This window comes from Schistocerca americana, chromosome 3 (assembly GCF_021461395.2).
Source record: "Schistocerca americana isolate TAMUIC-IGC-003095 chromosome 3, iqSchAmer2.1, whole genome shotgun sequence".
NCBI classification, from domain to species: Eukaryota; Metazoa; Arthropoda; class Insecta; order Orthoptera; family Acrididae; genus Schistocerca; species Schistocerca americana.
Window position 1 is genome coordinate 707,712,072 of NC_060121.1, and position 12,565 is coordinate 707,724,636.

A 12,565-nucleotide genomic window follows, 5' to 3' on the forward strand; every position below is an offset into this window, starting at 1 on the left:
ATACCTTTGGTATCGGGACCCGCGTCGTTGCAGAAATGTCGCTGCAGGTTGTGGAAGGACTTTGATTGCGACATGTCATGAAAGCCTTGTGGAAGTTTCTCGAGTGTCACGGGGACGAGGCATTTGATTTGGCCTGCTCCAAGTGCTAGGCTTGGATGACAACGACGTACTTTTGAGTAACAAGACTGAGTGAGCAACACAAAAAGAGTGCAATTGATGACCATAAATAGCTGACACACAACACAGTGTTGATAATCACCACTAATGCATGATGTACGAAACATTTAGGAGGAGCACGTTTGGCTAGCAAACATGAATTGAGCGATTTGCAAGGCACTGTTATCTGCAAGAAGGAATGCATGAAATTGGCAAATGAATAAGACTGGTTCAAATACTATCGACAGAAATTTTACTTCTGTTGTCAACTAGTATTAATTAGATGTGTGGGAGTAGGGGGATATTTCCCTTGCACCATACATCTACATACACGTTGCGTCTGATGTGGCCTAGTTTTGCGTACAAAGAACTGTCTAGTTGTCAGTTTTTTCAGTGAACGAATGTGGTAGGGAGGAGAGAGATTAGTGTTAGATGCAGAGCAGTGTCGGACGTTGTATGTCGGACGGTGAGTCGCCGACAGGAATTAGGCGTGCTGCCATCTGTCGGCAGGTGAGGTAATGAAGCAGCTTGAATGGTGACAGAAATGATGAAAATAGTTAACTAAAGAGTAATAGCGACGACATTTGGCAGACACGTGTTTCAGCGTTGACAGTTAGTTTGGGGTGTGTGCTTGCATGACACTGGAAGTCTGTTGACGGTAGAGAAGTAGACAAGACGGAAAGAATTTTCCGCGTTCTCGCGGAGAAGTAATAGAGAAGCAGCCATAAGTATTGAAGTGAGGGCGTTGATCGGCACTCTGGTTTCCCTTCAAAACGAATAAATCTTTCGCCTTTTACTAAAGATTTCCGTGGAGGGGAACATTAAATGAGTCTATAAGGTATTTTTCGTAGTGCTCGGCTATTGCTGAGCCATAATCACAAGTGAAAACGTAATGTAAGTAGCAAGAGGTAGATTGTGTTGTGTGAATGAAGGGCGTGGAGTAGCGGATGACGTTGGATCAGGCAGATATTTGTTTTTTTAAAATTTGAAATTGTAATAGGCCGTGTCGTAGTATAATGAAACAAGTACATTTGCCCTGAAATGGCGTACAGTGTGTTAGACGATTGTGTAAAGACAGAGAGGGAGCTACAGGACTACCTGGAAACACTTGGTGAACCCTTTCCGTACCTCAGTTCTAGATGATTTGAGAGTGTTTACTTGCACTGCAGTTGCACAACAGCATATAAACTGATATTTTGAAGTGAATGATGAATGATAGGCTTTGTAAGAAATACTGGTATGTGATTAGTAGATTATGTTTTGAAACCCAAAATTATTTTTACCACAGAAGTTTGTGATTTGTAGGTATGATGTGAGTGAGCTTTGGGCCGAAGATGGTGGTTAGTTGGGCAGGATGAGTATTTAAATGGTTTTCAATAGAGTGGATATTAGTGACACTGGCTTGTTGCCATAATGTGTTTGTTCATAACAGTGTACTCAGTTGTGTAGAAGATTTAGGTGAGAAAGAGACAGTTGTTGAATATGACATAAATAGCTAGAAATGAAGTAAGTAGTAATTTCCTGCTAGGTGTAGTTTGGGTATGGTGTGTCTCAGTGAGAGATAAATCTTGAAATTGAAGGGTTGTTCCTAGCTACAGTCTTGGAAACTATGTATCTGCTGTTGACTCCAATGTTTTCAAGATTACTTGTGTACAAAATTGGGCAGACTTTGCAGTTTCTTCTTCAGTAAATCAGTGGAAGGTGGTGCAGATAATGGTAAAAATGTTCAGTGCCTCCTGTGAGTTGTTGATGCTGCTTGTCTTTTAAGTAAAATTGATAGGGGCTCTTGATTGACCCAGCCATACACAGAGCTGGTGCATACTTGGCTTGAGAAGACTTTGGTCAGTAAATGATGAAATACCAACACAGTGCTCACAACAAAGCTCCTTTCCCTGCATTCTAGTTTCCCTCGGGTATAGAGTGACATGATATTGGCAGAGGATGTGCAGATAATCACTTTGATCAGGCTGTTTGTTTTTTTAATGCTCTTTTACCAGAATCCATGCATAGTGATAACTGTGTTCTCTGGTGGAACACGATGAGAACATTGTGTGAAGTGCACAGAAGTAGCTATTTGAGTATGTATGAAAATGTGAGGTAACCACTGTTACTCCTAAATTTCTGTGGAATTAAGTTTTCTGTATGTGTGTGTGTGTGTGTGTGTGTGTGTGTGTGTGAGGTTCAAGTTGGTAGTTTATATGTTGCAAGCGAAAGAAGCTTTTTAGTAAACTGAGGCACTAGCATTAGTTTCCTGTTCACTGTGACAAGGAAGCTAGTATAAAAAGTAGTTTGTGGTTTTGCTTGCAAAGAAGTGCTCATGGGATGAAAGCACTGCTTGGGATTATTCTGAGATGATGGGGGGATTGCTAAACATGTAGCATTTTAGTAAGGAGCTTGTCGGAGTAGTTGTATAGTTGTAAAATTATTTGTTATTTTATGAGAAATTTCTGTATTCATAGCACATGGGCCATCATAGTTGAAGCATACAGATTGGCATGGTATGCGTAGGTCTGTAAAATGTCCTGACAGTGATGTTCATAGAGACTTGTTGTATACTTTGATTCTTCATCTGTTTAACAGTAGACAAAAGAAATGTATTAGTGGAGCAAGTAGCTGTGAAATTACTGGTGTATGATTGATAGTATGGACGTGGCGCTGAATTGAAGTGTTTGTTCAGCTGTGGGTGTTTTCATAATTGCCATGTGAGGAAAAGCAATACTCGTGATAGGCGAAAAGAGATACAGAGAGAAACACATTTGTTGCGAGTATTGTATGTCAGCAGCTCCAAGGGCGGGTATCAAGTAAGACGCAAAGTGAAACGAAAGAGGAAGTATGCATGAAAGAGGCCAAATATCGACAAGAGTTCGCACTGTTAGAGTGAGGTGAATGAGCTAGTGCTGTGCGAAAAATTTCGAAGAGAGAGGCGGTTTTAAAGAAAGCACAAGAGTCCTATGAATGCCCTCTTGTGTGTTTCTCTTTCAGTGGCTATTTGGCGTGTCTGCTTGCGCCGTAGAATGCTACTGTATGTGCCCCAGGCCGCCATCTAGCGGCCGGAGGTGCAAGCGGTGTTTACATACAGTCTCGCCTGAGGCAATGGTCTCTCATTTCGGAACGCAAGAAGCACTGGTAGCGCACAAAATAGCTGAGCGAGATCATGGCGGCCAAGTAAGAGTAGAAGTAGGTTCTTTGCAGAATGTCGGAGCTTGTAAATCGCGAAATGTGAAGAGTGTGTCGTATTCTCGTAGGGCGTGTTGACGGTCTCGTGGCATAAGTAGCGAGCGGTGATAGCTTGCAAGCAAGATCATACTTCACAGGATCATTTCTGTAGTATGTCTTCAACTCTCTCTAGTTCAAAGCTGGAGTAGACGTAACCACGATGATGAGTGGTAGCACTCTCCCTGAGCGTGAGGCTTGCGATCGAGATTCATCGCATCTTGGTTGTAATCGATGATCGTTCACCACATTCTGAGGGATGTGGGAAGGGAATAGCGCTTTCCGAGTGGTGGTTTTATTATATAGATCAGAAGCGTAAGTCTCCCCCTGCGGGTCCGGGGATTAGAATAGGCCCGCGGTATTCCTGCCTGTCGTAAGAGGCGACTAAAAGGAGTCCATCCCCCTCACGGGGGTAGTTCGCGCCTGCGTCCGGAGACGGACGGTTCCACGACCTATCATCGTGGTCCTTTTGGTTTTTTCACTTCTCGTTTCTTCCTTCCTTTTGTTGGTTCCTTTCTTTGCTCTTCTCCACCTCACTGTCTTCCTTACTCTTTCCCTTGCCTTCTCCTTGCCTTCTCATTGCCTTTTTCTCCTTGCCTTCTCATTGCCTTTTTCTCCTTGCCTTCTCATTGCCTTTTTCTCCTTGCCTTCTCATTGCCTTCTTCTCCTTGCCTTCTTATTGCCTTCTTCCCCTTGCTTTCTCATTGCCTTCTTCTCCTTGCCTTCTCTGGTCTCCGCCTCGGCGTTTGAGACAGTCTGTCCTCTTTCTCCCTCTCTCTCTTCTTTTTCCTCTTCTTCCTTCCTCCCTGTGCGTGCCTGAAGGCCGACCCACGCGTTCGCACGCGTAGCCGGTGACGGGGTAACGCGTAAGTCCCCGCCCTGGGTAGACATGTAAGGCACGCGCGTACCCCCTGGTAAAGGCCAGGCCCGGGGAGGGGTGATTGCCTGAGCTGATACCTTCTGACCATGCCGATTGGTCCCTCCGTCTGTTTCTCGGGAGGTGTGACCTGAGGTGTAAACATTCACCTAAGGCGGGAGTGCCCTCTGAGAGGGTCCCCACAAGGAAGGAGCGCGCCATCGGAGACGCTGGCAATCATGGGGGATTCCTCCGCAATGGATTCTACTCCATCTCTTTCGACTTCGACCCAAAAACGGAAACGTGACCAGCCATCAGTGACAAAAGTACTACCGCCTGCCCCACAGTTCCTCGTAGTTTCTCGAACTGAGGACGGAAAGGATTTTTCCTCTGTCAACCCTTTCGTTATTCAGAAGGGCGTAGATGCCATAGCCGGATCTGTCAAATCCTGTACCAGGTTGCGTAACGGCACCTTATTACTGGAAACTGAGAATGCCTTTCAGGCACAAAAACTGCTTCGGGCCACCCTCCTGTACACGTTCCCTGTCCGGGTGGAGGCCCACCGAACTTTGAATTCGTCTCGTGGTGTGGTCTATACTGGCTCCCTCGACGGATTGACTGACGAGGAGCTTCAATCATTCCTCGCTGAGCAGGGCGTGACGGCTGTCCATAGGGTCATGAAAAAGGTCAACAATGACCTTGTACCGACCCGGACAATTTTCTTGACCTTCGATAGTGTTAAGCTGCCATCGCGCATCAAGGCGGGCTACGAGGTTATTTCTGTTCGCCCCTATATCCCGACACCTACGCGCTGCTACCAGTGTCAGCGTTTCAATCACACTCGACAGTCTTGTTCCAATGCGGCTAAATGTGTCACCTGTGGCAGGGATGCCCATGAGGGTGACTGTCCACCTCCGTCTCCTCGTTGTGTGAACTGTCAGGGTGACCATGCAGCATCCTCCCGCGACTGTCCTGTCTATAAGGAAGAACGCTGTATCCAGGAAATTCGGGTCAAAGAGAAAGTGTCCACCTCGGCTGCTCGCAAGCTATTGGCTAGTAGGAAGCCCACGCTGCTCCCAGCGGGGAAATACAGTACTGTCCTCGCCTCTCCTCGGACTACCCGGGAGGTAGCAACCCAGACATGCGATCTGACCTTCAGCACCACGGTCGTCCGTTCGGCCAGTGCTAAGATCGCGCGGTCGACGTCTCCTCTTCCTCCCATCACCCCACAGACACGAGCACCTTCTTCAGCTTCTGCTAAAACGAAGACACCGAAGTCAGATGCACGGGCCTTCAAGAAGGAACCATCCCGTGCAGACTTCCTCCGTACCTCGACCTCACAGCCTTCTACCGGTACTTCCACTACACGTCCTTCCAAAAAGGCGCATAGGAAGCACAGTTCTCCTTCCCCGCCACGGCGCATTTCTTCTCTTGCGCCACCCAGCGGCTGCCGCCCCAGGCCGTCATCCGTTTCGCCTGGCCGCACCGCTGGTCGCCGTACATCTGGCCGTTCACTGGCGGAGGAAGTTCCCCCTCCCGGCCATCCTCCCGAGATGGCCGATGACCCTATAGACCCAATGGACGATGACTGTCCGCCTACTGATAGCGGCGGCAGTGCTCGCTCGAAGCCAGGCCCTAAGCGGCCTTCGAGGTGACCACTTCTCTCATCTTTCTTTTCTTACGATGGCACTTATTCACTGGAATATTCGCAGCATTCGCTCCAACCGAGAGGACTTGAAGTTGCTGCTCCGCTTGCACCGTCCGCTTGTCGTAGCCCTCCAGGAAACGAAGCTACGCCCATGCGATCAAATTGCCTTGGCACACTACACCTCTGTGCGTTTTGACCTACCCCCTGTGGTAGGTATCCCAGCTCATGGAGGGGTTATGTTGCTGGTCCGGGATGATATTTACTACGATCCCATCACGTTGCACACCGGCCTGCAGGCAGTTGCCATCCGCATTACTCTCCCCACTTTTACGTTTTCCTTTTGTACCGTTTACACTCCATCGTCATCTGCCGTTACCAGGGCAGACGTGATGCAACTTATTGCTCAGCTACCTGCACCATTTTTGTTAACTGGAGACTTCAATGCCCACCATCCCCTTTGGGGCTCTCCAGCATCCTGCCCGAGGGGCTCCTTGTTAGCAGACCTTTTCAACCAGCTCGATCTTGTCTGCCTCAATACTGGCGCCCCTACTTTTCTTTCGGACACATCTCACACCTATTCCCATTTAGACCTCTCTATATGTACTCCCCAACTTGCACGCCGGTTTGAGTGGTATGCACTTTCTGATACATATTCGAGCGACCACTTCCCGTGTGTTATCCATCTCCTGCAGCATACTCCCTCTCCGTGCTCCTCTCGTTGGACCATCTCCAAGGCAGACTGGGAGCTCTTCTCTTCCAGGGCTACCTTTCAGGATCAAACCTTCACAAGCTGCGATCGTCAGGTCGCACACCTCACGGAAGTCATTCTCGCTGCTGCTGAATATTCCATCCCTCACCCTACTTCTTCTCCACGTCGCGTACCGGTCCCCTGGTGGACCGCAGCATGTAGAGACGCTTTACGTGCTCGTCGACGTGCTTTACGCACCTTTAAGCGCCACCCTACAGTGGCGAATTGTATTAATTATAAACGATTACGTGCTCAGTGTCGTCGTATTATTAAAGAAAGCAAGAAAGTCAGCTGGGCTGCTTTCACAAGCACCTTCAACAGTTCTACTCCTTCTTCTGTTGTCTGGGGTAGCCTGCGCCGGCTATCTGGCACTAAGGTCCACTCCCCAGTTTCTGGCTTGAAGGTCGCGAATGAAGTCCTTGTGGCCCCTGAGGCTGTCTCCAATGCCTTCGGCCGCTTTTTCGCCGAGGTTTCGAGCTCCGCTCATTACCACCCTGCCTTCCTCCCCCGCAAACAGGCAGAGGAGGCTAGGCCACCTGACTTCCGCTCCTCGAATTGTGAAAGTTATAATGCCCCATTCACCATGCGGGAACTCGAAACCGCACTTGGCCGATCACGGTCCTCCGCTCCAGGGCCTGATTCTATTCATATTCAGATGCTGAAGAACCTTTCTCCTGCGGGTAAAGGTTTTCTTCTTCGTACATACAATCGCATCTGGATTGAGGGACATGTTCCCGCATGCTGGCGCGAGTCTATTGTTGTCCCGATTCCTAAGCCGGGGAAGGACAAGCACTTGCCTTCCAGTTATCGACCTATCTCGCTTACCAGCTGTGTCTGTAAAGTGATGGAGCGAATGGTTAACTCTCGATTGGTTTGGCTGCTCGAGTCTCGACGCCTACTTACCAATGTACAATGTGGATTTCGAAGGCGCCGCTCTGCTGTTGACCATCTGGTTACCTTGTCGACCTTCATTATGAATAACTTCTTGCGGAAGCGCCCGACCGCGGCTGTGTTCTTTGATTTGGAGAAGGCTTACGACACCTGTTGGAGGGCGGGCATTCTCCGCACCATGCATACATGGGGCTTTCGCGGTCGCCTCCCTCTTTTTATTCATTCCTTTTTAATGGATCGACAGTTTCGGGTACGTGTGGGTTCTGTCCTGTCCGACACCTTTCGCCAGGAGAATGGGGTGCCACAGGGCTCAGTTTTGAGCGTCGCTCTCTTCGCCATCGCGATCAATCCAATAATGGATTGCCTCCCAGCTGATGTATCAGGCTCCCTTTTCGTGGACGATTTTACCATCTATTGCAGCGCGCAGTGTGCACGTGTCCTGGAGCGCTGTCTTCAGCGTTCTCTTGACCGTCTTTACTCCTGGAGTGTCGCCAATGGCTTCCGTTTTTCTGCCGAGAAGACGGTCTGTATTAACTTCTGGCGCTACAAAGAGTTTCTCCCACCGTCCTTACGACTCGGTCCCGTCGCTCTCCCACTCGTGGAGACAATCAAATTTTTAGGCCTTACCTTTGACAGGAAACTTAGCTGGTCTCCACATGTGTCATATTTGGCCGCCCGTTGTACCCGTTCTTTAAATGTCCTCCGTGTTCTCAGTGGTATGTCGTGGGGAGCGGATCGAACCGTCCTACTTCGTCTATATCGGTCGATCGTCCGCTCCAAGCTGGATTATGGGAGCTTCGTATACTCCTCTGCACGGCCATCCATCTTACGCCGCCTCAACTCCATACAACATCGGGGTTTACGACTTGCGATCGGAGCATTTTATACCAGTCCCGTAGAGAGTCTTCATGCTGACGCTGGCGAATTGCCACTCACCTACCGGCGCGATATACTGCTTTGTCGGTATGCCTGTCGGCTACTGTCAATGCCCGACCATCCGTCTTATCGTTCCTTTTTTGACGACTCTCTTGACCTTCAATACGGGTTGTATGTCTCTGCCTTGCTACCCCCTGGAGTTCGCTTTCGTCGCCTCCTTCAACACCTTCATTTTTCACTCCCTGCAACCTTTCGAGTGGGCGAGAGCCGCACGCCACCTTGGCTCCAGGCTCAGGTCCGCGTTCACCTCGACCTCAGCTCGCTCCCAAAAGAGGTCACCCCCGGTTCGGTCTACCACTCCCGTTTTTTGGAACTTCGTTCGAAGTTCAACAACATGACATTCATTTATACAGATGGCTCTAAGACCAATGACGGGGTCGGGTGTTCCTTTATTGTCGGGGCACAAAGTTTCCAATACCGGCTCCATGGCCATTGTTCGGTCTTCACAGCTGAGCTCTTTGCCCTCTACCAGGCTGTTCTTTACATCTGCCGCCACCGACATTCTGCTTATGTCATCTGCTCAGATTCCCTGAGCGCCATCCAGAGCCTCAGTGATCCGTACCCGGTTCACCCTTTCGTACACCGGATCCAACGCTCTCTTCAGCAGCTGGTGGACGTCGGTACGCCGGTTAGCTTTCTGTGGGGTCCCGGCCATGTCGGTATCCCTGGGAACGAAGCTGCAGATGCCGCGGCCAAGGCTGCGGTCCTCCAGCCTCGGACAGCTTCTTGTTGTGTCCCTTCGTCCGATTTTAGCAGGGTCATTTGTCGGCGCGTTGTGTCGCTGTGGCATGCCGATTGGGCTGCACTTACCGACAACAAGCTTCGGGCCTTAAAACCTCTTCCCGTGGCTTGGACGTCCTCCTCACGCCCTTCTCGGCGGGAGGAGGTCGTTTTAGCAAGGTTAAGAATTGGACACTGCCGGTTCAGCCATCGCCATCTGCTGACGGCTGCGCCGGCGCCGTTCTGCCCATGTGCGCACTTGCTGACGGTTAGACACATTTTAATGTCCTGTCCTGATCTTAACACACTGCGCCTCGATCTTAACCTACCTAATACTTTCGATGCCATTTTAGCGGATGACCCACGAGCAGCTGCTCGTGTTCTTTGTTTTATCAATTTGACACACCTCGCTAAGGACATTTGATGATGTTTTTTAATCCTCTGCCTGTCAGTCTGTCTTTTATTGTGTTTTCCCTTTTAGTTGTTGTTGTCAACTTGTGCCTCGCGGTGCATTCTTAGAGTAGTCAGGGCGCTAATGACCATTGAAGTTGTGCGCCCGAAAACCACAAAAAAAAAAAAAAAAAAAAAAAGAAGCGTAAGTCATACCTTTGGTATCGGGACCCGCGTCGTTGCAGAAATGTCGCTGCAGGTTGTGGAAGGACTTTGATTGCGACATGTCATGAAAGCCTTGTGGAAGTTTCTCGAGTGTCACGGGGACGAGCCATTTGATTTGGCCTGCTCCAAGTGCTAGGCTTGGATGACAACGACGTACTTTTGAGTTACAAGACTGAGTGAGCAACACAAGAAGAGTGCAATTGATGACCATAAAAAGCTGACACACAACACAGTGTTGATAATCACCACTAATGCATGATGTACGAAACATTTAGGAGGAGCACGTTTGGCTAGCAAACATGAATTGAGCGATTTGCAAGGCACTGTTATCTGCAAGAAGGAATGCATGAAATTGGCAAATGAATAAGACTGGTTCAAATACTATCGACAGAAATTTTACTTCTGTTGTCAACTAGTATTAATTAGATGTGTGGGAGTAGGGGGATATTTCCCTTGCACCATACATCTACATACACGTTGCGTCTGATGTGGCCTAGTTTTGCGTACAAAGAACTGTCTAGTTGTCAGTTTTTTCAGTGAACGAATGTGGTAGGGAGGAGAGAGATTAGTGTTAGATGCAGAGCAGTGCGGGCAGTTGTGTGTCGGACGTTGTATGTCGGACGGTGAGTCGCCGACAGGAATTAGGCGTGCTGCCATCTGTCGGCAGGTGAGGTAATGAAGCAGCTTGAATGGTGACAGAAATGATGAAAATAGTTAACTAAAGAGTAATAGCGACGACATTTGGCAGACACGTGTTTCAGCGTTGACAGTTAGTTTGGGGTGTGTGCTTGCATGACACTGGAAGTCTGTTGACGGTAGAGAAGTAGACAAGACGGAAAGAATTTTCCGCGTTCTCGCGGAGAAGTAATAGAGAAGCAGCCATAAGTATTGAAGTGAGGGCGTTGATCGGCACTCTGGTTTCCCTTCAAAACGAATAAATCTTTCGCCTTTTACTAAAGATTTCCGTGGAGGGGAACATTAAATGGGTCTATAAGGTATTTTTCGTAGTGCTCGGCTATTGCTGAGCCATAATCACAAGTGAAAACGTAATGTAAGTAGCAAGAGGTAGATTGTGTTGTGTGAATGAAGGGCGTGGAGTAGCGGATGACGTTGGATCAGGCAGATATTTGTTTTTTTAAAATTTGAAATTGTAATAGGCCGTGTCGTAGTATAATGAAACAAGTACATTTGCCCTGAAATGGCGTACAGTGTGTTAGACGATTGTGTAAAGACAGAGAGGGAGCTACAGGACTACCTGGAAACACTTGGTGAACCCTTTCCGTACCTCAGTTCTAGATGATTTGAGAGTGTTTACTTGCACTGCAGTTGCACAACAGCATATAAACTGATATTTTGAAGTGAATGATGAATGATAGGCTTTGTAAGAAATACTGGTATGTGATTAGTAGATTATGTTTTGAAACCCAAAATTATTTTTACCACAGAAGTTTGTGATTTGTAGGTATGATGTGAGTGAGCTTTGGGCCGAAGATGGTGGTTAGTTGGGCAGGATGAGTATTTAAATGGTTTTCAATAGAGTGGATATTAGTGACACTGGCTTGTTGCCATAATGTGTTTGTTCATAACAGTGTACTCAGTTGTGTAGAAGATTTAGGTGAGAAAGAGACAGTTGTTGAATATGACATAAATAGCTAGAAATGAAGTAAGTAGTAATTTCCTGCTAGGTGTAGTTTGGGTATGGTGTGTCTCAGTGAGAGATAAATCTTGAAATTGAAGGGTTGTTCCTAGCTACAGTCTTGGAAACTATGTATCTGCTGTTGACTCCAATGTTTTCAAGATTACTTGTGTACAAAATTGGGCAGACTTTGCAGTTTCTTCTTCAGTAAATCAGTGGAAGGTGGTGCAGATAATGGTAAAAATGTTCAGTGCCTCCTGTGAGTTGTTGATGCTGCTTGTCTTTTAAGTAAAATTGATAGGGGCTCTTGATTGACCCAGCCATACACAGAGCTGGTGCATACTTGGCTTGAGAAGACTTTGGTCAGTAAATGATGAAATACCAACACAGTGCTCACAACAAAGCTCCTTTCCCTGCATTCTAGTTTCCCTCGGGTATAGAGTGACATGATATTGGCAGAGGATGTGCAGATAATCACTTTGATCAGGCTGTTTGTTTTTTTAATGCTCTTTTACCAGAATCCATGCATAGTGATAACTGTGTTCTCTGGTGGAACACGATGAGAACATTGTGTGAAGTGCACAGAAGTAGCTATTTGAGTATGTATGAAAATGTGAGGTAACCACTGTTACTCCTAAATTTCTGTGGAATTAAGTTTTCTGTATGTGTGTGTGTGTGTGTGTGTGTGTGTGTGTGAGGTTCAAGTTGGTAGTTTATATGTTGCAAGCGAAAGAAGCTTTTTAGTAAACTGAGGCACTAGCATTAGTTTCCTGTTCACTGTGACAAGGAAGCTAGTATAAAAAGTAGTTTGTGGTTTTGCTTGCAAAGAAGTGCTCATGGGATGAAAGCACTGCTTGGGATTATTCTGAGATGATGGGGGGATTGCTAAACATGTAGCATTTTAGTAGGGAGCTTGTCGGAGTAGTTGTATAGTTGTAAAATTATTTGTTATTTTATGAGAAATTTCTGTATTCATAGCACATGGGCCATCATAGTTGAAGCATACAGATTGGCATGGTATGCGTAGGTCTGTAAAATGTCCTGACAGTGATGTTCATAGAGACTTGTTGTATACTTTGATTCTTCATCTGTTTAACAGTATACAAAAGAAATGTATTAGTGGAGCAAGTAGCTGTGAAATTACTG

At 47.4% G+C, this 12,565-nt stretch overlaps 3 non-coding genes across 3 annotated transcripts; all 3 read left to right on the forward strand.

The window, feature by feature from the left end:
- The first annotated feature begins 908 nt into the window (after positions 1–908).
- LOC124608649 lies at positions 909–1,027 on the forward strand. Its single transcript, XR_006979261.1, has one exon. It is a non-coding gene; the product is annotated as a U5 spliceosomal RNA (small nuclear RNA).
- Positions 1,028–3,453: 2,426 nt separating this feature from the next.
- LOC124608467 lies at positions 3,454–3,660 on the forward strand. Its single transcript, XR_006979103.1, has one exon. It is a non-coding gene; the product is annotated as a small nucleolar RNA U3 (small nucleolar RNA).
- Positions 3,661–10,692: 7,032 nt separating this feature from the next.
- Positions 10,693–10,811, forward strand: LOC124608679. Its single transcript, XR_006979285.1, has one exon. It is a non-coding gene; the product is annotated as a U5 spliceosomal RNA (small nuclear RNA).
- Positions 10,812–12,565: the final 1,754 nt, after the last annotated feature.